Below are 24,681 nucleotides of genomic sequence, written 5' to 3' on the forward strand. Positions count from 1 at the left end.
GTTGTGAGAACTAAATAAGAATACATGCAAAGTATTTAGAAGCATTACTGGCACAAGTTCAGCCATAAAGTGAACTTTTTTAGTCTAAAGCAGAGTGACATAAAATTAGAACATGATTAGAGCTAGAATATCCTGACCACACTGCCCTAAGACAATCCCTTAGTTCCTCTACCTTGATTCCCAGAGCAGCCTAGTTTCTGTCCTTCCTAAAATCTGATTATAAAGCATTTCCTCCAGTTCTATGAACTACCCTGTATGCTTGCAGTAAATTCATTCAATAAGTGACAAAATTCTCTATTTCTTGCAATCCAAGAATCTTGAGGGATCAAGAGACTCAGGAAAACTCCAAACATTGCAATTGAGTAGTATTCCTCCAATTTATTTTTTATTTTTTATTTTTGAGTTGGAGTCTCACTCTGTCACCCAGACTGCTCCCGGCCACTGCAGCCTTGACCTGCTGGGCTGCGGTGATCCTTCCACCTCAGCCTTCTTAGTAGCTGGAACTACAGGCATGTGCTACCACACCCGGTTAATTTTTTGATTTATTGTAGACATGAGGTCTCGCCAAATTGCCCAGGCGGGTCTCGAACCTGTGGGCTCAGTCAATTCACACACCTCAGCCTCCCAAAGCACAGGATTACAGGCTGAGCTACCGAGCCCGGCTCCTCCAAATTCTTAATTATTTATATTTTACTTTGCCAAATTGCCCAGGCGGGTCTCGAACCTGTGGGCTCAGTCAATTCACTCACCTCAGCCTCCCAAAGCACAGGATTACAGGCTGAGTTACCAAGCCCGGCTCCTCCAAATTCTTAATTATTTATATTTTACTTTGAAGTGTGTTTTCTTATTTCTTCTGGATATAGTATTATATTGTTCTGGGAAAATACCCTAAACCATACTAGGATTATCCAACACAGAAAAAGTTGGACAGCAAGAAACTATGGAAATAAACATCTGTGTTCACAGTATTATTAATTCTTTAAGAAAATCTGTCATCACCATGACTAAAATCATACATGCCAGATACTGTGTTTGGAGATTTACAGATATTATTTCTAATCCTTATAGCAAGTATGCAAATGATATTTACCACCCATTTTATAGATGAAAAGCTGAAGTTTGAGCCTTATTCACTTGTTAGCAGGCAACTAGAATTCTAGCCCAGTTCTTCTACTACAAGCCAGTGCTCTTTCTATAATGACATACTTTAGTTTTCTCAAATTGTGAAATTATTTTTGTTTTGGGCTTGGAATGTTAAGTTAAAATGTTTAAGTGATGTTGATTCATTTTTAAATTAAATACTTAATGAGTGTGTGGATAATTAAGATATTTATGAGTGTGTATAAATATAGCAGTGGGGATATATACTAAGAAGTGAGGATGGCAAAATAGCATACAGAAAAAACTTTTGTAGATTATTTAGATTAAATCTAAAATATGGCTACTAGTCAAAGACTATGATAATAATTATTCCTTATTTTAGTTCAGGTAACCCACTTAAAATGTATTGAAATAGACTTTAAAAATCATATTTCCTTCTTGTTCCCCTAGCCCCAGTCCATCTTACTCAACCAGCATACATTCACACTGTGGTGTATTTAGGAGCCTTTCTAAGTTCTAGAGATTTTTAGTTCACTTAATTTTAGTGCTTTACTACACAGCAGGAATATAAAGAATGTAATTTATTTAAAAACTGGATAGAGTCCCAAATATACCAATACTGCTGTTAAGGTTTTAAACTAACCTGTGTGGGGCCGGAGATGGACAGCTACAATACCAGCCTCTAAGGAGCTAGAATGCAATGATTGCGCAGGAACTTTTATAGCATCTGTAGTCAAAGCTGGCAAGCACTTGATCTTTACCTTTTCTAGCCCTCATAAGAGAGATCTTGAAGAAGTGTGCAGAAAACTGAAAATTTTAACCGTTTCCCTTCCCTAAATTTCATACCATATATGCTTTCTGTTTGGCAGGGGAAAGGAAGAGGTTAACAAGTTGACGGCAGAGTTTACTTAGTTTGTGCAGAAGAAATGTTCTGTGTGCTCAGGGATATCAATGTTTGCTTTCCATGTAATGGAAAAAACCATCAAGATAATGAGTAGACATTGGCAGCTGAAATGCCAAAGAAGCATAACTAGGCTTTGGTTCTACCCATGCAGGAAGGTTCTGCATATTCAAATCCATGCCTAATGATTTTTTTTATTTTAAAGACTTGGTCCATGTGAGCTTGTATTTGGAAAACCTGGGCAGTTGGGAGACTTATGGCTTCTTTTATTGTTTCTTGTTCTGTCTTAGTCTCTTTGAACTCCTTAGAATGCTAGCTATGAGACTGACTAGTGTTATATAAAAGAACGTGAACTCTGTGTGTTCACCGTGGAGGCCCAAGCTGAATGTGAGTACATCCCCAAAACAGCACCAACTGCCATTGGATTGAACGGGCAAGAGACTATGGATACCTAAAAGCAGAGGTAGCTGAGCTGAGAAGCCTAGGCACTTAGAGAACTGCCCAGACCATAGCATCCCTGGTCAGTGGCTCCAAACATGGTGGCAGTTTAACAAACATGGACTCCAGGGTCCCAGGCAAATATTTCAAACTAACATAGCCAAGGGTGGATCCTGGTAACCAGTCTTCTTAACAAGTAATTCTGAGGATCATCTGGGATTCTGAGCTACCATTCCAAGACCTTTGTTGAAGAAGGAGCAACCCTCCTTTCTCACTCCGCTGGCACAATTGCCACTTTTCAGGGTCAACAACTATCACCAATGTGTTCCAGAAGAGTAAGAAAGAGAAGTTTAGGGCAAGTTTCTCAGTACATCCATGTTTTTGGATTCATTCTTTTTTATTTTATTTTTACATTTTTTCTATTATAAAGATGTGGGGTACAATTCAGGGTTAGGTATACAAATGTTGATTATGCAGTTACCCTTGTTGATGAGGTATGCCCCTCCCTCCCTAGCAGTTTCCCTCAACTGCCAATCCCACCCCTGCTCCACTGACAGTTTCCAACTACTGCCAATCCCTTTCTTATAATTGTTCAAGGTCCGCTTATGATTGAGAACATATGGTACTCTGTTCTTTGTTTTTGTGATAGATCACTGAGTATGATCACATTCATGTTTTTAAAGACCTTTCTCCTTCTCCGGCAAAAAATTGCCAGCTCCACTTCCTAGTAATCTGAATTTTACATATCTCAACCACTTTCACATGTTCTGGCTTGGCTTTGATGTAGCCAAATATTAGGAAGCTAGATAAGAAGTGACCATGTACCTTACAGACAGATATCCAAGTACAATAATTAGTAATTAATGGAGGTTTTAGGAAAGGGAGGTTTACCTATTGTGTCAAGACTTTTTAAAAGGTGCTAAAACTCTACTTTTTAAAAAGTATTGAATATTTGTATTTTTCTTGATTATTCAGTATTCTAACTGCAAATATGGTTTATTTTACTGTATTATGCAATATATTAAGGAAGTTATTAAACACATAGGTTAGTTTTTTCTATGATTTTTATTTTGCGTTGTTGATGTTGGTTTTGGTTGACCCGTGTAGTGCCCTTAGCTCTTTCTCTTCTTTAAGGGCCAACTGTCTTTGTACCACTGTCAGGACATCTGCCCGGGCAGTACACTTTCCTTCATTTTTCTGTTTCTAATCTCTGCAGGCTGCAGTATCAAATAGCCAAAGTGCTTAGAACAAGGTCTTAATTAGAGTGAGCTGGATTCCAGGCAAAGGTCTGGCAATTTTTCCTGGGAGTAACAGTTTTAGTTTTGGGATATAAATGTCATCATGTGTATTCTGGTTGTTTGAAAGGTTTTGTTTGTTTGTTTACTTGTTTACATTGTTTACTGGTGCATGATTGTGTTTCAGAGGACTCTGAGTTATTCGAGCAGTTAGTTCTGAGTAACTGAGAAGTTCGTGTTTATAGCATGAAATTTGGCATGAACGTTTGTCCATGTGTGTCAGGAGATTCATATGTAACATGCTAAAACTAGAAAGGAAAGGTGTACTGCCCAGCTGGAACAGGGAGCAAGTACAAGTCAGAACATGGATTTCTCTTTTTCTCTCAGGCTGTCTGTAGTACTGGGCCTTGGATTGCAGCAGGAAGGGGACTTCTCTTCCTTCTTCTCATTTTATTTCTCCCCCAGAAAAATTGGCAGCTGTCATAGTTGCATGAACCCTTGGCTACTTGGTAGCTTAGAAAAATGCAACTTTTTTTTGTGTGCTGATAATCAGAGCAAAGAAAAGCATCTACAGGGTTATCTTATGGAAACAAAGGAGACCCAATTAATGCCCAATCTCCAAAGCAAGCCGCCACCTTTCTGGCTGCTCTCCCAGGAAAGGTTTAGTGCCACAGAGCAACTATGTGCGGAGATGCACTGCTTGGGTCAAGAGAAAGAACATTATACAGCTCATTCCACAGCAGCCACTTGGTGAGGACAGACAGGGCCACTGCTCACAGAGGACGTATTCAGCCAAGCAAGTTATAGATATGAATATATTTGAGGTCAGTGAGAAAGGGCTTCCTCCTGACTTTCTGCTTTTTGCCATTAGCTCCATAAATACGTCTGCCAAAAATGACAACAGTCACCATGTATTCTTGGATATCCCTTTATTTATCTCTACAAATCTTATTGTCTTTTCTATCCTTCCTTCTCTCCCTCCCTCCCTCCTTCTTTTTCTCTTTTTCTCTCTCCTTTACCTTTTATCCCTTTTGGACTCTTTCTAAAAGTGTATTTTATTTAAATCACTTGATGCACATTGTCTAAGTGTAAAAAAGGGGGAAACTGTGTTAATGACCTTTCTGTTTTAATGACTTTCAATCTCTGCTGCCGGCATGCTTCAAGCTGAGCTAAATAAGATAGTATCCATGGTGACAGGGGCGGAATATGCCAGACTGTGGTGCCAAGCTGTGGGATGAAATGTGTGCCAGATATTCGGGTGTGTTTCAAGACAGCGATTCAAAGTTCTGATCCTGAGTTTATCATCACTAATCAGCTTGCAAGGAAGAATAAGAATATATCAGAACAAGTGGTAACATGGGACAAAGGGTCCAAAAGATTAAAAACAGAACCCACATAGAATGCATTAGAGTAAAAAGGTGCTTCATAGTGAATGTTCAGTTTGCTTGTTGTAATGTTAATAACTGTTTTGTAAAATAATTAAGCAGTCATTTCAACTTTTAAAGGACAAATTTGAATGAAAATAACTTTTAAAATTCTTTTTTGTAGAGACAAGTTCTTGCTATGTTGCCCAGGCTAGTCTTGAACTCCCAGACTCAAGCAATTCTCTCACCTCAGCCTCCCAAAGTGCTGTGATTACGGGTGTGAGCCACCACACCCAGCTTAAAGGACAAATTTTAAGTGCTAACAAGACCATTTAGATAATAATTCATGATGTAATAATTATAATGTGCATGTTTTATATATTCATATTCTTGTATTACCAAAGTTCTAAGAGAAAAGTGTGGATTATTTGCAAAATAAGTGTTTTGTTTTTCAAATATTGAGTCAACATATAGCTTGCAAATTTTGTTGTCACCTTTGTTATGAAAAATTATTACCTATTAACACTTTTAAGAAAAAAGGGAAAACTTCTACACTGTTAGTGGGAGTTCAGGCTAGTTCATCCTCTATGGAAAACAGTGTGGTTATTCTTAAAATAACTATAAATTGACCTTTCATACGATCCAGCAATATGTCTCCTGAGAATGTACCTGGAGGAATATAAATCATTCTACCAAAAAGACAGCTGTACACACATATTTACAGCTGCACTATTCACAATAGCAAAAACATGAAACCAACTCCACTGCTCATCAAAAGTGGACTGGATTTTAAAAATGTGGTATATATACACAATGGAGTATTACACAGCCATAAAGAGAACAAAATCCTGAATCTGCAGTGAATTGAATGGAGTTAGAGACCATCACACTTAGTGATCTATCACACAAAGAACTAAATATCCAATGTTCTCACTCATAAGTGGGACCTGAACATTAATCACATTTGCACAAGGGAGGGATTGGTAGTTGATGAACTCTGCCAGGCAGGGGTGGAGGGTCAGGACGTAGCATCACAAAGGTACTCGGTCCTAAACCAGGGGAAGTGCCAGCCAGTTAGAGGTCCAAACTTCTCCTGCATGCAGCCTGCTTGTGTAGCTAATCCTGAGTTGTACCCCACATATCTATAATAAAATACATAAACAAATCTTGCTAACCTTCTTACACACACACACACACACACACACACACACACACATATTTTTAAGATTTTCTAATTGGTGGGCATGTTTCTATTCATTTATTGGTGGGAGAAGGTTTGGACTTCTATTTGGGCTTCTCTACTTTATAAAGGTCATTATAGCTGTTTGTTGAGAAAAGTTGGCCTCTTCACCCCTCACCAGTTTATCCAGGGACTACATATTGACTTTTGTCACATAGCTTCCACATTCCATCTAAACTTGTATTACTCCACATTTATTTTACATGAGGTGATATTTAGAGACAAATATAAAATTACATTGAACATTAAAGAACATATTGCTGAAGAAATAATCATATTACACAGGACACCTGATCTCATTATTTGCAGTTGATTTTTTTTTAATTTTAAAGATGTGGGGTACAATCTAGGGTTAGGTATACAAACGCTGATTATGCAGGTACCTTTGTTGATGAGGTGTGCCCCTCCCTCCCCTAGCAGTTTCCCTCAACTGCCAATTTACAGTTGATGTTATAGCATCTTTAATTTATTTGTAATTTTATCATGATCTCTGGGTGGACATACCTTTTCAAAGTCAGATATAAAAGAAGCATGAAGAATACAGTATGCTTATTAAAGGATTCTGGAGTCTGATTGCTGAGTTCCAATTTTGGAATTACCCCTTAGTTATTATAATGTTGAAAAATTATTTAAACTCCCTGGGCCTTATTTTACAAAGGAAATAATAATACTATATTCCTCAAAAAATTATAGATAATCAATTTGAAGCACATAGTTCAGTGCCCTGCAAATGGTAAAGCACAACAAATGTCTATAATGACCACTTAGGTTGTCCCAGCTGCAAACAAGTCGATCGTTTCTGTATAAATTCTGACAAATTGAAGACACTTCCCAAACCAACTGCAAGGTCACTCATCTTTGAAAGAGGCCTACAAGTGATATAAAAGTTAGTGACATTACACACAATAAACAAAGCAAAGCAGTAAAATCACTCAAAAAATATTGTATTAAAGAGAATTGCATATAAGGTATTAGGAGCACATAGATTCATAGACTGTCTGTGTTGGGTGTGGAAATTTAAGTAAATGTTTCCACTGCCAACTGCCCCACTCAGTGTTTAAATCTCCTCTGCCATATTCCCATAGACTAGACTCATCCTATACTTGAACCCTCCTAATGATGGCGACCTATCCATGAGAAGCCAGTGCCGATTACTGGAAAGTTACCTTAGGTTGGGCTGACATCTGCAAGTGAGGCTATCATTTCTGCATACATTCTGACAAACTGAAGACATGTCCAAAATAAGTGATGTAAAAGTTAGTGAGATTAAACACAACAAACAAAGCAAAGCAAAAAATCCACTTCACAGTCACACCCAATAAATACTCATTGTATCAAAGAGAAGTGTGTATTAGACCTTAGGAGCTCATAGATTTCTCTTGCCTTTACCCATCCTCCTGGTTGGTTTCTTTGCCTCTCCATGTGTCATTGGCTTATGTATTTGAAGACAGCTGTTTTCTAGTATTCTCCATTCCCTTCACTTTCCAAACATATGAAGGGGGACCCCCCAAAAAACTAGAATTATCTTTTGGATGGCTGGCCTCTTATAGTAGAGGCTTCCCTTGCTAGGTGACTGTTCCAGGAACCCATTAGCATCAGTGTACCAGCTAGCATTGTTGTGAGAAACTGCATTCGGCTTCAGTGAATTTTTGGAGATTGTTTCAACATGTTAGCCCATTTCATGGTGGGTGATTTATGAGTGCACCTGCCCACACTGTGCTGAGTGTTTGGTAGTTTTTGATGAAAGAAACGGCATGACCCCTGTGCCCCACCATTCCTATTCTCCTGATTTCACCCTGGGCAACTTTTTTTTTGGTTTCCCTGTATGAAAAAAGTCCTCAAAGGAAAATATTTTGCTGATGTGGAAGAGGTGAAACAAAAAATGGCAGAAGCACTAAAAGGCATCAAAATTGATGAGTTCAAATGCTGTCTTGAACAGTGGAAAAAATATCTTGATAGGTGTATAGCATCAAAGGGAGAATACTTTAAGGTGACAAGTTTAAACATGTAAGAATAAATATACACTTTTTAAAATACATAAAGTTCTGGTTTTTTGGAGTCCCTCCTTGAAAATCCACCATTCCTTCAACCTTGCTCAAATGACACGACTTTGTTATCTTATGTTGTTATTGAGGAACTTTGGAACAGAACTTATTTTAGTCAGAAATTTTATTTAGCTGAAAGCAACAGGGATCACCAAACTAAAATCTTAAAAAAAAAAAAGAAAGGGGTTTATTTCTTCTTTCATATAAAATAAATCTTGCAGTATACAGGCCAGACCCAATGTGGTGACTCAGCAAATTCAGAATCAGCATATTCTAGATTCCTTCTGCCACCCTGAAAGTATAATTCTCATCTGCAGGCTCTGAAGGTGACCACTGTCATTCCAGAGAGGAAAACTGATAAGAGCAAAAAGCAACAGGGTGCAATCTCCTGAGTCTGCCTCCACTTTTAAGGAGCTCTTCCAGATGCATTTATAGCACCTTCTACTTACTTCTTATTGGTCAGAATTATGTCACCCACTCAATCCTAATGTAAGGAAGGCAAGGAAATATGATTTTTAAACACAGTTTTATATCTACTCTGAATAAAAGCAGAGTTCTTTAAATAAGCAAAAAGGGTAGACTAGAAATGAGGTAGACAGTGGCAGTCTGCAAAAGGATGTCTTCTTAAAATATCCCCTTTGGAAATGTGGCCTCTACTTCGACAATAGCCTGGAGAGGGGACGATTCTGATGAGTAGAATAGGACTGCATCTGTCTCTGGAAATTCAGCTTCTAGAAAATGGTGCTGATTAGTTAAAATAACAGAGAAAAAGTACAGAGAAGTTCTTACTTGGGCAAAGCTTTATTTATCCAATTCATTTGAGCTCAGAGCCAATAATCTTAATGTTTACCAAGGCTTCTTACCTGTTGAAAGTTAAAAGCCTGCTTTTTCCTGGTCTGTTTTCAGTTCTGCACTATAACAAATGTGTAAATGTAGTAGACCCATAAATCAGCCTTGGTTAGGTTAATTTCTCACAAGGATGGGACTCACTAAAATGTCTATCAGTAAGTAAGTGGCATAGTTGTAATGTTTTAAGAAGGTGTAAGTTCATGTATGAACTTTTTTATGAAACGTGTCTTAGTGCCATTGATATTTCAAATACAGAGTCTTGTTGGGATAAATAGCCTGTAGCAACTTCATCTAATCACTTTGTTATTAACTTCTCTTTCTACCCAAAAGATCCCAGATTTCACTAGAAGGATGGAATTCCCCTCTCCCCCAAATAGCATAGCAGTACTCTTTAGGGATAACTGTAACTAAAACCAAAGAAAATGCATGCTTCTTTTACAAGGAGTTCTGGAAATTTGTATTTGGTCTCCAAAAGTGAAAAGAGGGAAGATAAGAAGAATAATTGGTACATCACAGACATTAACAAATCTACACATTCTACACAGAGAAGCCCAGACCTAGCTAGCTCAATTATACATACCCAGGTGTCAGTGGTAGAAATAATCAGGACCTTCTTCTAGCTGAAGTGTCATAATACAGGTAATGTAATTAGTAACTGATTTTTCCCCAAAACACCAGGGAAGAACCTCTAATGACTGATTTTCTGGGCTTTTTATACAAGGAATGGTCTTGACACTGAGTACTGACAACATCATTTACAAGGCCAACTTAAAGAACACGCCTTTTCTGTTGTTACTTCTCTGTTTTCATGTCCATGTTAGAACTGAGATCCCATAAACTCTCTCCAAAGCCTATCTTTCTGAAATATATAAGAATAAAATGTAAGACCACAATTCAAATATAGGTGGAAAATTCAAATTGTGGTTGGCCTCTCCATACGCTTCCTTGACTCTGATAGAATTTTATTGGGCAATCACTGAAGGCTTCTTTCTATTCAGCAGTTTTTCCATCAACCCAAAGAAAGAAGTGACAAAAATATGGTCCAATATATGATAGCTGATTTCCAAAAGACAATAGTGATGGAAAGGAAAAAAAGTCTATAGAATGCATTTTGATTTTACCTTGTAATCAGTAGGCTATGTTTTCTGTGAGTTTCAATGACTATTGTTTATTCATTCATTCATTCATTCATTCATTCATCTGTTTAATGAATAGCACTCATTCCCTTAGTATCTACTATATACTAAATACTGAGAATATAAAAATCTATGAAATTGTTTCTGCTCTCACAAAATTTATGATGAAGTGACTACTGATAAATTACCTTTAGAGTTCTTCAGGCATCCAAGAATTTATAGCAAAATCTCAAGGGAATTAGAGTAGGTATTAATAGTCCTATTTTAAAACAGAAGAAAATGAGGTTTATGGAGGTTAAGTAACCTATCTTGATTGTACAGAAAGTAAATAGCAATGTGAGTTGTGTTAATTCTTGATAAGTTTCACCTTTTAATGTAATTGTTATTTACATATGAAATTTTATTATAAGAGCATTAGGTGAAGTTTGATGTCTATTTTTTTAAACATCTTTCAGGAATAATAATATTCTAATCTAGATTCCTGCAATACAGGTAGTTTATGCTGGTTGATTCATGCATTGTGGATATGAGCTATTGATAAAATGGGATGAAAAGAAATGGCAAGTGAATTTGTTGGTTGCTTCTTGGACTAAAATTCTAGTGGTATCAGAGGCTGAAAGTTAGGGTTTAATTCCTATCATCTGCCAGCTGTTAGGGACTTGATAAAGACTTATGGGCTTTTAAGAAGTGTGTATTTTAAATCTTTGAGTCGTATTTAAAGAATTATTTGAGAAAATGGGATCACATCACCTGTGTTCTAAAGAGGTCAGATAATATTTTTTCCTTTTTAAATAACCAAAAATAGAGACTTTTTTCTTTTTAAAAAACTTTCTTTTTATTCAACTTTCATGTTTTATCTAAAAGTAGATTTTGTGGTGGTGGCTATCTCTCTTATTATAACCTATTGCTAGAGAGTTTAAACTATCCAGGGCTAAAGACAAAAGATTGAGATATGGCCAGGAATGATTCATATTTGTTTCTCTTCATAGGAGTCAGAGGGTGTCTGGGTCAGTGGTTATCAAACCTGTCACATACCAGACTCACCTGGGGAGCTTGCAAAATAGTCAATGTAGAACCATGGAATCTTTGGGGGTGGGACCCAGGCATTTGTGTTATTTTGAAATATCCATAGATTATTCCGATGGACAGCCAGGTTGAGAATTGTTAGAAACTTTCATTTCTGTTAGAAAGGAAAGTAATCAAACTAAGTTGATTGTTACTAAAGAGTGAGTGATTTGTAGTGTTGCTCACATTTTCCAGGTCTGTATTTAATGGAGACTCTGGTCAGTGTGCTAAAGACTGTCTCATCTGGCTTAGCCAACTGCTTTGCTTATGTGGTCCTACATTTGAATCCAACTTCCTAAATATGTTAAATGCCTATCTGACATGATTGCCCACAGCTTTAATTATATGTCAATTTTTAACTCTTCATTATTAGATCTATGCTTATAATGCGAAAATAAAATAGAGACCCCAAAGCAATTAGTAGGATATTAGAGCATTTGAGTTCTTATTACTTTTTAAAAGTTTTTTATTGGCTAATATAGAAGGTGTTGGGTGTCAAATTATCCAAATATTCCTCAAAATTTCTGGTTACCTACATATATCCTTCTAGTCATTCAATATTCATGTGCATTTAACCTCAAATTTATACATTCATAATTGGAGTACCTATGCTTTTTTATGAACAGGTGATAATGTCTATTGCATTTGTCAAATTCTTCTGTATTGACAATTCTGTGTATGGGTAATGGGGGTAAAGAGAGTAGAATTCCCATCCTGATCTGGCTTTTCTATGGGCTGTGTAACTTGGGAAAATGTTAACCTCACTGAGCCTCATTTTTTTTATTTGTGAAATGGGAATGATAATAGTTCCTGTCTCTTAAGCATGCCACAGTTTTAAAAAGATAATGTATGTAAAGCTCTTGACACTGTGCCCAGTACAAAAGCAGTAGATATTATTATAGATATTAGTTCTATGATTGTTATTCAATTATTTGACAAAAGAAAGAAAAACAAGAAAAACTGATATGCTTTGGAGATTAAGGATTATAAGTGGAAAACGTTGTGTCTCAATATCCTATTGAGTATTTGAAATATGATAATTTGAATATCTGCAATCTAAAATCAAGAGGTATGATGTGGCATATTTTATTTCAAAGGAATGCTACAAAATTTTATCTATTTTGGCATAAGCTTTATCAAAGTCATTTTACTTGCCTTGAGCATTTTGTAGAAAAGGATAGGGGAAATGCATCCAATAGAACAGAGAGAAATAAATTTTCTTTCTGGCAAGTCACAGGCATTCCTTGGGAGTGGGGTGTGGTAGGGTAGGGTAGTGTTGGGAGCCAACATCTATAGCTACATGGCTGAGGCCTGTAAAGGCCCATCTGGAAGATCGCCTCTGACATAGGATATCAGTTATACCTATAATATTGGCATGTGATTAGTGACCAGTGTGCATACATGGCAGTAACACTTATAAGTAAATCTCAATACACCTGATGGAAAGTACATAGCAGAATTATTTTTCTCTGTCTTTCTAAGTTTTGCTTCTTTCTAGATATTTTTTAACTTCTATTTCCTGGTAGACTGGGTAGTCAGCTCTTGTTCCCGAAAGCTGTTTCCCCTAGGGCTAAGATTAGAAACTAAATTACCATGATAGTTTTGTCGCCCTGCCCCTAGCCAGGTAGAACGTTTTCTTTTGTTTCATTAATTACCGAAACTCTGTCTGCTTCAGCCCATGGCTGCCATCTTGGCCGCCCTGCATTTCCTTGTTCAAGAGTGTGACAGCTACTATTTGATTTTTGGAGTAGACTTGTTTGGATAAAATATATACATATACACTCATAGCTGCGTAAATCTATGCTTGCTGTTTTGTTTCCTTTTGCTACATTATTCAAGTGTAATAGTTACTATACGATTTATGAAAGAATTAATGATGGGGTATTAGCTTATAGGATATAGCATAGTATTAAAGTCCATAACTAGATCATATAAAAATTAAAGTTTAGACATATGAACATATGAATTATAGTAAAGTTTGGTAGTTAAGAATAAGTTTTAACTGAGTTATAAGGCATTACGTTAAATCATAATAGGATAATAGTATAACTGACAGTTAAGTCATTTAACTAAACTTATAGATTATAGTATAGTGTTAAGTTGATAATATTAATTGTTAAAAATATTGGGAGTCAGTGAACTTGAATTGAACCTAGAGTTAACTCAGGAAAGTTTTTTGTATTAATCAGGGTATAGAGCAAAGAGTATAATATGAATGATTCATTGAACATTATGGAAAACACTTAGAACGATTTGTATTGAAATTGTGCACCTGTGACCTTAATGTAAGCACAGCAGGCATCATGGAATTCGAATTGTTTGCTTGGAAATTGCAGATCTCGTGGTGGTCTTGTGATGCATAGTTTGTAAAGCACGAAACTTGTACGCCCCCAGTGAGTGATTATCACACTGCTGGAGGGTATAGAAAATGGTATATAAGTTGGAAAAGGTTTGAATAAAATCGGCTCCAGTCCTGATCAGACTGTTCCCAGAAGAACTGCCCCCGAGTGGTCTTCTCGCTGTCCAGATTCTCTGGTGCGGGTCCTAACCCACCGTTGGTCAGTGCTGGTCACCGACAGGGTAGGATATGATCGAACCAATTAAGTGTTGCTGTGAACTTGATTTCTTTTTTAAAAGGTGAGAGATGAAACCTTGGGAACAACATGAACAGTCATGATCTTTCAGTTGCTTATAGAAATGTTCATAAGCTGACCTACTCCAGTTACCTACTTCAGAGCACAAAACTACCATGTATTTTCTCTTCTTCTCGTATGTCTAGTGACATTATTTCAGTTACTTTATGTTATCAATCAATTCAGAAACAAAATACAAACAGGAACAATAACGATTAAAGTAATTTTTAAGAGCAGGGATAGAAACTCATTTCTCTACCTATTCTCCTTTGGCCTCTAATTTTCTTTTCTTCGAGTAGATTTTACTTCTCTCTCCTCACTGATTCTAATAAGTTATTGTAGTTTTTGTCTATCTTTGCCATATTTCACTCGAATTTAATTCCTGCCTCCATGTCTACACTTTAAATGGCAGTTTCTATGTTCAAAAATCATTTATTACTTAGCTCTGGAGGGTGAAAGCTAGCCAGCTGCGTACGTACATTTTCTTAAAATTTGCATTGAATATTACTCCTGGGATAGTGGTTGAAACTTTGCCCAGAGTTATTCTGTTAGTTTAAAAAGTAGGTATTGATTGATGTATAATAGAAGAATTTCTAATGTCAGGAATCTTTTATTTTATTTTTGGAGCAGGTGATAATGGAGGCGCTTTTTTTTTAACTTCTGTCTTTATGAATTATCCATTAAAACATTAATTTTTCTCTCTACCCAGAGCTGGAATTTTATATTCCTAAACCTATTAGAGTCTGTTCTCACCTGTTCTCTTTTCTGTTAGGCATATTTTCTCATGTCTAAGTCTTTTCACTTATTATTGACCCTACTTAAAGTTTCTAGATGAACTAAAAGTTGCCTTTTCTTGTAGCTTATGTAGCAAGCATCAAATAATAGAAAAACAAAGAGCATTTATTTTCCTATCATAAGCTTAATGAGTCACACTCTGGGGCAGAATGCAGTTTGGTGGGAAGAAGGAGAAAAGTAAAGAAAAGTAAAAAAGTACAGAATGGGTATGTTTCAGGAAAAACTCCAGCAGGACTTTTGAGCTGAATTCTTGATGTTGCTTTATGATATGTGTCAAAAGAAATGCAGGAAACAACTTTGCTTGAAAGCTTGGAATGTTGTGGTAACTGATATTTAGGTGAAGGAATGTTACAATTGGAATGGCTGGCCTAAAACTCTTCCCGAAACCATCAATTTTATTTATTAAACTTACTGAGGAAAGGAAAAGTGACAAGAAAAGGCATAGATCATTTATTTATTTGACAAGTTACTTGGAGTTCTTTTCCTTGGTAGGGCAGCAATTGCGAGGAATTTTTTAATGCTGTGTATATGTGTTTGCTTGTTTTAAAATTGTTTACATATTTACTGACAAGTCACTAATGAAAACAGAACAATCCAAAGGACTTTTTTCTCTATGTCTGGGGAACACTATGAAAGTTGCATTTTTAAAGGATGATGACCACAGTTGTTTTTAGGATTCCTGAATGAAGTCATGAAGTCTTAAAAATGTTGGAACCCAAAGTTTTGACTCATGTTACAATTTGAGTAACTTCTTTATAGAAAAGGGCTTGGTCTAATTTTGAGTCTGTGGCTTCATTTTCACTAACTTGAGGCTCATTTCCTAAGCATAATATTTATAAGCCCATAATTAAGGCAATACGTTAGACTTATTTGAGTGGTGAGGAAATATATACATCCAGGCTATTTAGGGTTCCTTTTCTCAAATCAGGTGTTCTGCACTATACTTTGCAGTTAATGTGTGTTGCAAAATAAAGACTTTGGGTCCCTCTATTAAATAGAGTTAAACTTATTATTTTATTATTTTTTATTTTTGGATTGGAGTCTCACTCTATCACCCAGTTTGGAGTGCAGTGGCATGCTCATGGCCACCCAAGTATCAACCTGCTGGGCTCCAGAGATCCTTCCACCTCCGCCTTCCAAGTAGCTAGAACTATAGGCACACACAACCATGCCCAGCATTTTTTTTCTTTTTTTTTTGCTTTATTGTAGAGATGAGAGTTTGCCAAGTTGCCCAGGCTGTTCTCAAACCCATGGACTCAGGCAATCCCCTGTCCTTGACCTCCCAAAGTGCTGGGATTATAGGCTTGAGCCACCACACCCAGCCTAAACTTATTTTTGAGCAAGATTTCCAGGAGACTGAAATGTGCAAGTGAGCATTGTGACTGACCAAGAAAGGACAAGGCATGCAGCATTTCCAGACTTTTATCAAGCGGTATCTATTCTCATCTCTCAGACTCTGTTTCCCAGATACGGTGAAGGAGAACCTGCCTAGAGTGATAGGGTTCCTTGTAAATAGAAACTGGCAATCAGCCCCTCTGGATCTTGGGCTTCTAAAAGCATATCACCTGCCTGATTTAACAGCAGGGCTTGTGACCCCCTTCTCTGGTGCTGCTTGTGTTTATACTTCCTGAGAGACCAGCCAGTGGAGACTAGTGGCTGTTGTCCAACATGGAGCATTCCTACTGCTTCGTCTTAAACCAAGGTGCCTCATATCGGTTTGACCTTCCTTATACGGGATCCTTTGTCCTTAGCACGGATTCCTGGATCAGTTAGCTTTGGTCAGAATAGCAGTATGAAATGGTCCAAACCACAGAAATTTAGTTCTGTTTTTCCTTGAATGGAGCTTGATGAGCAGTTAAGTTTTAAGGACTATTCAGTTTAGGGGGCATTTACCTTAATGTAAGATATCCATTCCTTTACTCATTCATTCAGCAAGCACTACTGAATACCTGTTAAGTATGAAGCACCATGTGAAGTCGTAAGAATATAAACATGGATAAGACAAAACATCTCAAGCAACTACTGGTTATTTAAACAGTTCATATAATGTATGTTCTTACTTTATAACAAATTGTCCAGGTATAAAAGTAGCTGCTTCATTTTTGAAAGCCAGTATGGATGATTTTAAAATATAGATACTAATATTATTGTTAATATGTATTAATATATACTTATTAATATATTTAAATGTGTACTTATATATTTTAAATGTTTAGATATATTTAGTTATGTATTTTTAATATATAATGTATGTCATAGAAATAATTTACAGTCACACGTCACTTAATGATAGCAATTTATCTAACTGTTTCATAATAAATTCATCTAACATTCAGTGAATATTACAAAATATGTATTATGCAAATAGCCACACTTGAAGAATATAATAAGTAAAAAAAGAACTGTTATATGATGAGTTAAATGAATATGAGGTGTCATAATACAATATTTGTTTAAATACTAAAGGAGAAGATCAGACAATATAAATCCCAAGTAGGAACGGTTACTTTGGGCTGGGAAAAGTTAATGGAAGATGTGAGAGGTGAAGTGGTCTTTGAAATCTGTAAAAATTGTGTATGAGTAGAAATGGGGGAGGGGAAATAGGCTTTTCCCTCTAAATTTTTAGCATCTATCTTCAGTTGACACAGCTGTAGATGAATTCAAAGTAGATGTGTATTTTTAGATTCAGAACATGTATTTGAAAAACCAGCATACATTTATGAGATTGGCTCTTTTACTAAGAACCAGTGAGAACGTCTGCTTTTCTGGGAATTCTGACTTCTCACTAAATTGGGGTGGCAAAAGAAGACAGCAAAGCACTGACTCATGTTTGCGATGGCACAGTCAGTAGCAACAGGACAGAGCTAACTCCAGGGAGTTTCAAGGGGACTTGCTCTCTTAGACCTGAGGGTGAATGCAGTCTACACCATGACTCAGAGAGCACTCTGGAACTGGGTGACATGAATAAGCAGTTCTCACCTCCACTGTGCTAGAACAGGTCAGGTAGATGTATTTAGCAGGCAGTTTTGAGATCTTCTAAATAAACTAGCCACAATTTTGCCAGACAGTCTCAGATTCCCTTGTGGTCATGCCACTTATGCTTCGGATGACGAGGAAGCCCATTCCTCCTGAGATGGGGCTGCAGGTAAAGGGCTGTGCTGTATTCAGGATTTAGAGGAAGGTGGATTGTGTGTGTGTGTGTGTGTGTGTGTGTGTGTGTGTGTGTGTGTGTGTGTGCGCGCGCGCGTGTGTCACTCTCTTGCCCAGGCTGGAGTGCAGTGGCATGATCACGGCTCATCATAGCCTTTAACTCCTGGGCTTAGGCGATCCTTCCTCTTCAGCTTCCCAATAGCTGGGATTACAGGCACATGCCACCATGCATGGCTTATTTTTTAAATTTTTTGTAGAGACAAGGCTTACTTTTTTATTTTTATTTTTTGTAGAGATGAGGTCTTATGTTGCCTAGGCTGGTCTTGAACTTCTGGGCTCAAGTGATCCTCTCACCTTGACCTCCCAAGGTACTGGGGTTACAGGTGTGAGCCACCACAACTGATCTGGATTTCTGTTTTTTAATGGGCCTGGATTTTCCCTTCCCCTCTTCTGGATCTTCTTTCTTACATCTTTTAACATTTTAAAGCTCAATTTGAGCATTCTAGAGCAGTTTATCATAAAAATGAATGTGATTTCTTTATATTTTAGTGCAATTCTAAACTTTTAAATTGAGTAATGAGCCAGGTTCGGTGGCTTAGTCTGTAATCCCAGCATTTTGGAAGGCTAAGGAGAGTGGATTGCCTGAGCCTGTGGGTTCAAGACCAGCCCAGGCAACTTGGTGAGACCTTACCTCTACAATAAATAAAAAAATATTAGTGAGGCGTGGCAGCATACACCTGTAGTTCCGGCTACTTGGAAGACTGAGGTGAAAGGATCACCAGAGCCCAGCAGGTCGACGCTGGGGTGGCCGTGAGCTGAGACTCCAACTCAAAAAAACAATTGAGTAGTGAAGACCTACTTCACAATCATGAATATCAAATCGCACTGCTTTTTTAAAAAAGAAATTCTGTTTCAGTTATCTTTGGCCTTGATGACTAAAACACCCGTATGAACACTTTCAAAAAGTCTTATTTTAACAATTTGCTTCAGACTTAGGACATCCTTTCCATTTTTTCCATATGCTAAAGGAGCAGTTCTCAGCCTTAGTGACATTAGACTGGTGCTTGGATTCCACCCACAGAGATCCTGATGTATTAGTCTGAGGCAGGGTTTAGAATGAGATGTTTAAAAGATTCTCCACGTGAGGGGAGAGCCATGCTTCAGAACCATTGTGTTGGTGTTGGAATCTGGTTAGAAACAGTGAAAATCTCTAAATCCAGAGAGCAAGGCTGGTCTAGTCTAGTGAATCATGCGGCATAATTCTCCATTGACTGCTGGAACAAAGACTGCTGTGGATATCCAGAACATTCTTGGGCCCCAATGCTGAGTTTCCCCTAGATTAAAGATTTCAACATCTTTGTCTGTTTTCGATTTTCTGGATTCAGAGTAAAGCACCCAGTCGTCCTTATAGCTAATATATAAAATACTTTTGGGATGATTAGAAAAAAGCCATGCTTTCTTAAGACATTACTGTTATTTTCTGGGAAATTTTCAGAACAAATATACAAATCTATGAATGCAACATTGTAAATGGCGCCTCATGGTACTGTGCAGTGCACAGACTGTGCAACCACACTCTGTGGCCCATCATGTTCTTGTTTTTCCTGCTTAACAAGTCATGACCTGAACTAGTGACGTGGAGACTGTGGGCCTCAGATGGCAATTGTTGGTAGGCTGGCCTAGGCATAGCAATTATAATAAAAGGCAACTTCAAAGTCTGAGATGATGGGTTAGCGGATCGCAGAAGGCTCCCTCCCTCATGGCTCTGCCATGTTGCTTAATTTAGCCCAGGTTGCTAGGGAAATGAATTCAAAGTTGACCAAGTTCGTGTTTAAAAGCTGTGAGTGAGTAATAAATAAAATTCATGGCACGTATGCCTTTGCTTGACGACCTTGGATGGCTTTATTTGCTTACACAGAGCTACAGACTGGTAGAACCTACCCAGCGTCAGCAAAACTGCCAAGTAGCCCAGCTAATTGTGAGATTCCTCAGCACCTTCTTTGTTTGCCCCTTTCTTCCTGGGAGTGAGCACCTAGATGAGGCATGTGTGTCACACGTGGGATGTTCCGATGGAAGAATTCGGTCCGGTGCCTCTGTGCCTGGCCCGTGGGCTTCCTGGGTGGTTCCCATATTCAATGTGGCTGCACCCAAGCAGGCCCTGGTGGGACAGCAGTGTTGTTCATGAGAACTTTCCACAGTGATGAAAATGTTGTGTTGTCTGTGCTGTCCAAATAAGGTAGGCATTAGCTATATGTGGCTCTTAATCACTTGAAATGTGGCTAGTAAAATAAAAGAAATGAATTTTTAATTTTCCATACTTTTAATGAGTCTAAACTTAAATAGCTATGTGTGGCCAGTGGGTACCATACTGGACAATGCAGGTTTGAAAGATGATAAGTCTCATTCAGAGGCAGAGAAAGCTAATATTTGTTGTACATCTTCCCATTGTCAGGAGCATTCTTTTTTATGATCTTGCTTAATCCTCACAAAACCTTTTGAAGTAGATATTGTTATTTCCATTGTATAGATTGAAAATAACTGAAACAAGGCATGGTGGTTCATGCCTGTAACCCCAATACTTTGGGAGGCTGAGGCAGGACAATTGCTTGAGGTTAGGAGTTTGAGACTAGCCTGGACAACACAGTGAGACCTCATCTCTACAAAGAAATAAGAAAATTAGTTGGGTGTGGTGGCATGCTCCTACAGTATTTGCATAAGCCAAGGAGAGAGAGACTGCGGTAAATGATGATAGTACCACTGCACTCCAGGCTGGGCAACATAGTGAGACCTCGCCTCAAAAAAAAAAAAAAAAAAAAAAGAATGAATGAATAATAAAAAGAAAGAAAATGACTGAAGCTTATAGAATCAATTGCCCAAGTTCTTGTAACTGAAAAATGATCAAATCAGCCTTCAAAACTTTGATTTCTTTTATTCTAAAGCCTGCACTTGAAGTTTTCTTGGAGATATAGTCTTCCTGTGAAGAGTTGGAAGCTAAGTTAATAATAAAATAATAACAACTATTTGAAAATTCCCATCAAGCATCACTGTATAGTAAAAGCAGAATTCCAGAGAGGAATTCTGGAGTATCTACCAACAAGGCTGAATGTGACAGATATGTAAGAAAGCAAAATAAGAGTGCAAACAAGCATTCAGATGATTAGCATGTATGCCATCAAAGGTATTTAAAAAAAGAAAATTTGATTGAAAAGACAATGTGTGGTGGTCCAGGGCAAAGCAGCACACTTAGCAACAGGGATATGGCCCTGGAGGAGGGTGGGGTGAGGGGGAAGAAGGGTGTTGAACTACTTTACTGGGAAAAACCAGGCTCCCTGACCATGGCCTCCTCAGCTTTTCATATGCTCAAAGTCCTCTGCTTTGTCCTTACTCTGTCTTTTCTTCCTTAGATTAAGAGCTGGCTTTTGTACACTGAGTAGAGCCATCAGAAGCTCGCTGATTCATAGCTGCTTAGGACTGAGAAGAAATGTATCTGGAAGTTGTCGGTTTATTTTCAGGAGAGCCTAAACCCTGACCAAGGACAAGTCTTCTCAACTGGTTTTCTTTCTACCTCGGCCCTTCTTCCTTTATGCCTTAAGATGTCCAGAGTCTACATGTATAGATGTTTTCTCTTTTCTCCTATGCTCTGCCATATTTGTGGTACTTCCCCACATCTAGTGAATATGCATTTATCCTCTAGACAGTGGTTCTCAGCCTTGGCTGTATTAGAATTAATTGGCATTAAAAAATACAACTGCCAGGGATTCACCATAAATAAACTGAGTTTGAATCTTTGAGAGTGGGGTCTGTATGCTTTAAAAGTTCCCCAAGTGATTCCAACGTGTAGGCAGAGTTGAGAATCACAGTTTTGGTTGATTTGCCATCTTGTGTATCCCAGAGTTCTACTGCTTCCAGATTTCTTGAATCCAGGGCACTGGGTAGGTAGATTTGTGGGTGGAGAAGGGTGGTGTTGGAGTTGGAGAGGGATAAGCACTTGGGCAAGTAGCTCAGGGACACTGAAGATGAGGAAGATAAAAGAGATGTGACAAGAACCTCACACAGGGTGACAAGCAATTATGGATGGATGGAGACAAGAAACCCTGAAGAAAGTGAGAACTCCAGGGTGAATAATGAATATTGACATTTCTTCCATTGAACAATTTAAAAAAAAAATTTTTTTGAGTCAGGGTCTCACTCTGTTGCCCAGGCTGGAGTGCAATGGCATGATCATGGCTCACCACAGCCTCAACCTCCTGGGCTCAGGCAGTCCTTCTGCCTCAGTCTCCTAAGTAGCTGGGGCTACAGATGTGCCACCATGCCTGGCTTTTTTTTTTCTTGTAGCGATCAGATCTCACTATTTTGCCCAAGTTGGTCTTGAACTCCTGGGCTCAAGCAATCCTCCCATCTCAGCCTCCCAAAGAGCTGGGGTTACAGGTGTGAGCCAATACACCTGGCCTTCAACAATCATTTATTGAAAACTTTTTACACCAGCCCCTGCTATAGGGGTGCAAAGATAAAAAAGAAGGGCCCCTGCCATGGACAAAGGTTTAGAGTAGGAATTAATGAGCGAGAGAGAGAGACAGAGAGAGAGAGAGAGAGAGAGAGAGAGGAGAGAGAGAGAAACTTGGTTGACCGAATAAGAATAACTCTCATTTAACTACTTATGTGTACCATTTACTATTCATTACCCAGCATTATTAGCTCTCCTACACATCATTAAATATGTGTTGGATTATCTTTGTTGTAACTTGTATGCAATTACAGTAATATCCTCTGTTGATATTGTCTTAGTCTTTTGTGGTCTCTTTATGCACAGTTTAAACAAATTAGAGGAACTCTTGGTGCAATATTCACCTGCAACTTTTCCCATAAAAACTATGTGTAAAGTAAATGTTTATCATAGGTTTTGGCAAATGCCTCAGTGTAAAATGTATTAAATAAGCCCACTTATTTTCTTTAGCACTTCCCTTACCAGCCCACTTCCTCCACCACATCACACTTAACAAATCTCTATTTATAACCATAGCCTATGTCAAAGTACTTTCTGTACTTTGATGGGGAAAGTGAAAGAAAAACCAATTTCTTTATTGTCAGAGTTTATGTTTGTGGGAGCAGCACAATATCCTAGAAGCAGCATTAAGTATGTCTCCATGACTTTGTACCTACTTGTTCTCAGCTTCAGTATAGCATTCACTTGAAAAACTATCTTAACTTTATGATGTGTGTGGTGCTTGAGGTGGGAGCCTCCCAGAGGAGAAGGAGAAAGGTAGAGAATGAATACTCCTATTCTGTGGACACTTGACTTCCTCTTTGCACCTTCATAACACAAATAGCATCACGTGTCTTTAGTTAGTTTCATTGGTTTTCATACTTTACATAAATGAAATTATACAAGTGTGTGCTTTTCTGTTTGGCTTCTTTCATTTGTCACTGTGTTTGTGAGTTTCATTCATATTGTTCTGTGTAGTTGTAGATAGTCTACTGTAGAGCATTCCATTGTGTGAATGTAATCCAATACATTCATCCGTTCAACTGTTGTTAGACATTTGATAGTTTTCAATTTGCGGCTATTAGAATTGCTGCTATAAATATCCTGGTACACGTATTCTTGTGAATGTATGTACAAATTTCTGTTGGGAATATACCTAAATGTGGAGTTGTCAGATAACAGATGATGTGTGTTTTTAGTTTAAATAGGTACCACTGAATAGATTTTTCAAAGTAGTTATGTTGAGTCTCCTGTCTACCAGCATTAATTAGAATTCTGGTGTCTCTACTGGGTCTTTTCTTTTTTTTAATCTTAACCATTCTGGTATATGTGTGTATGTATTAGGGTTCTCCAGAGAAATAGAAGCAATATATATTCCATATATATGCATATATATGGAATTTATTATGATAATTAGCTTATGAGATTATAGACTGAAACTCTCATGGTTTGTCATTTGCAAACTGGAGACCTAGGAAAGCCATTGATGTAACTCATCCCAAGACCAAAAACCTGAGAATCACAGGATGGAGGTGAAGGAAGACTAACCAATACAAGTTTTAGAGGCTTAAGGTCCAAGAAAACCAGCAGCTCTAATGTCTTAAGGAGAAGAAATAGACATCTCTGCTCAAAAAGAGAAAATGAACTTGCCCTTCCTTCACCTTTTTGTTCTTTGAAGGTTCTCAATGGATTGAATGATGCCCACTTACACTGATGTGGTAAGAGACTAACTTCTTTAGCCTTTGATTCAAATGGTAATCTCTTCTGGAAACACCCTCACAAATATACCCAGAAATAATGTTTTACCAGTTATTTGGGTATCCCTTAGCCCAGTTGACACATAAAATTAACCATCACATTATAGTATCACACTGTGATTTTAATTTGCATTTTCTTGGTGCCTACCGAAGTCAAACACCTGTCATGTTTATTTGCTGTTTGCAAATAATTTTTTCTAGTTGTTTTTAGCATGGCTATTTTAATGACATATATCATTTTATTTTTCCACTTAGCAATTTTTATACGTTTAAAAACAAAACTGGTATAATGTAATTAAGAAATCAAATTCTCTTAGGTTAATCTGATACAACGGTTTTTCTCAAAAAATTCAGTTTCTTGGTCGTAAAGAAGTGAGACTTATGGTTCCAAAATGATGATGTAGAAGCAACCTTCGAAGCTAGGTTAGATTTTTTAAAATGTGGTATATATACACAATGGAATATTATGCAGTCACAAAGAAGGACAAA

The sequence above is a fragment of the Carlito syrichta genome, unplaced genomic scaffold (genome assembly GCF_000164805.1).
Source record: "Carlito syrichta isolate Samal-C Ts95f unplaced genomic scaffold, Tarsius_syrichta-2.0.1 Scaffold262834, whole genome shotgun sequence".
NCBI lineage: Eukaryota > Metazoa > Chordata > Mammalia > Primates > Tarsiidae > Carlito > Carlito syrichta.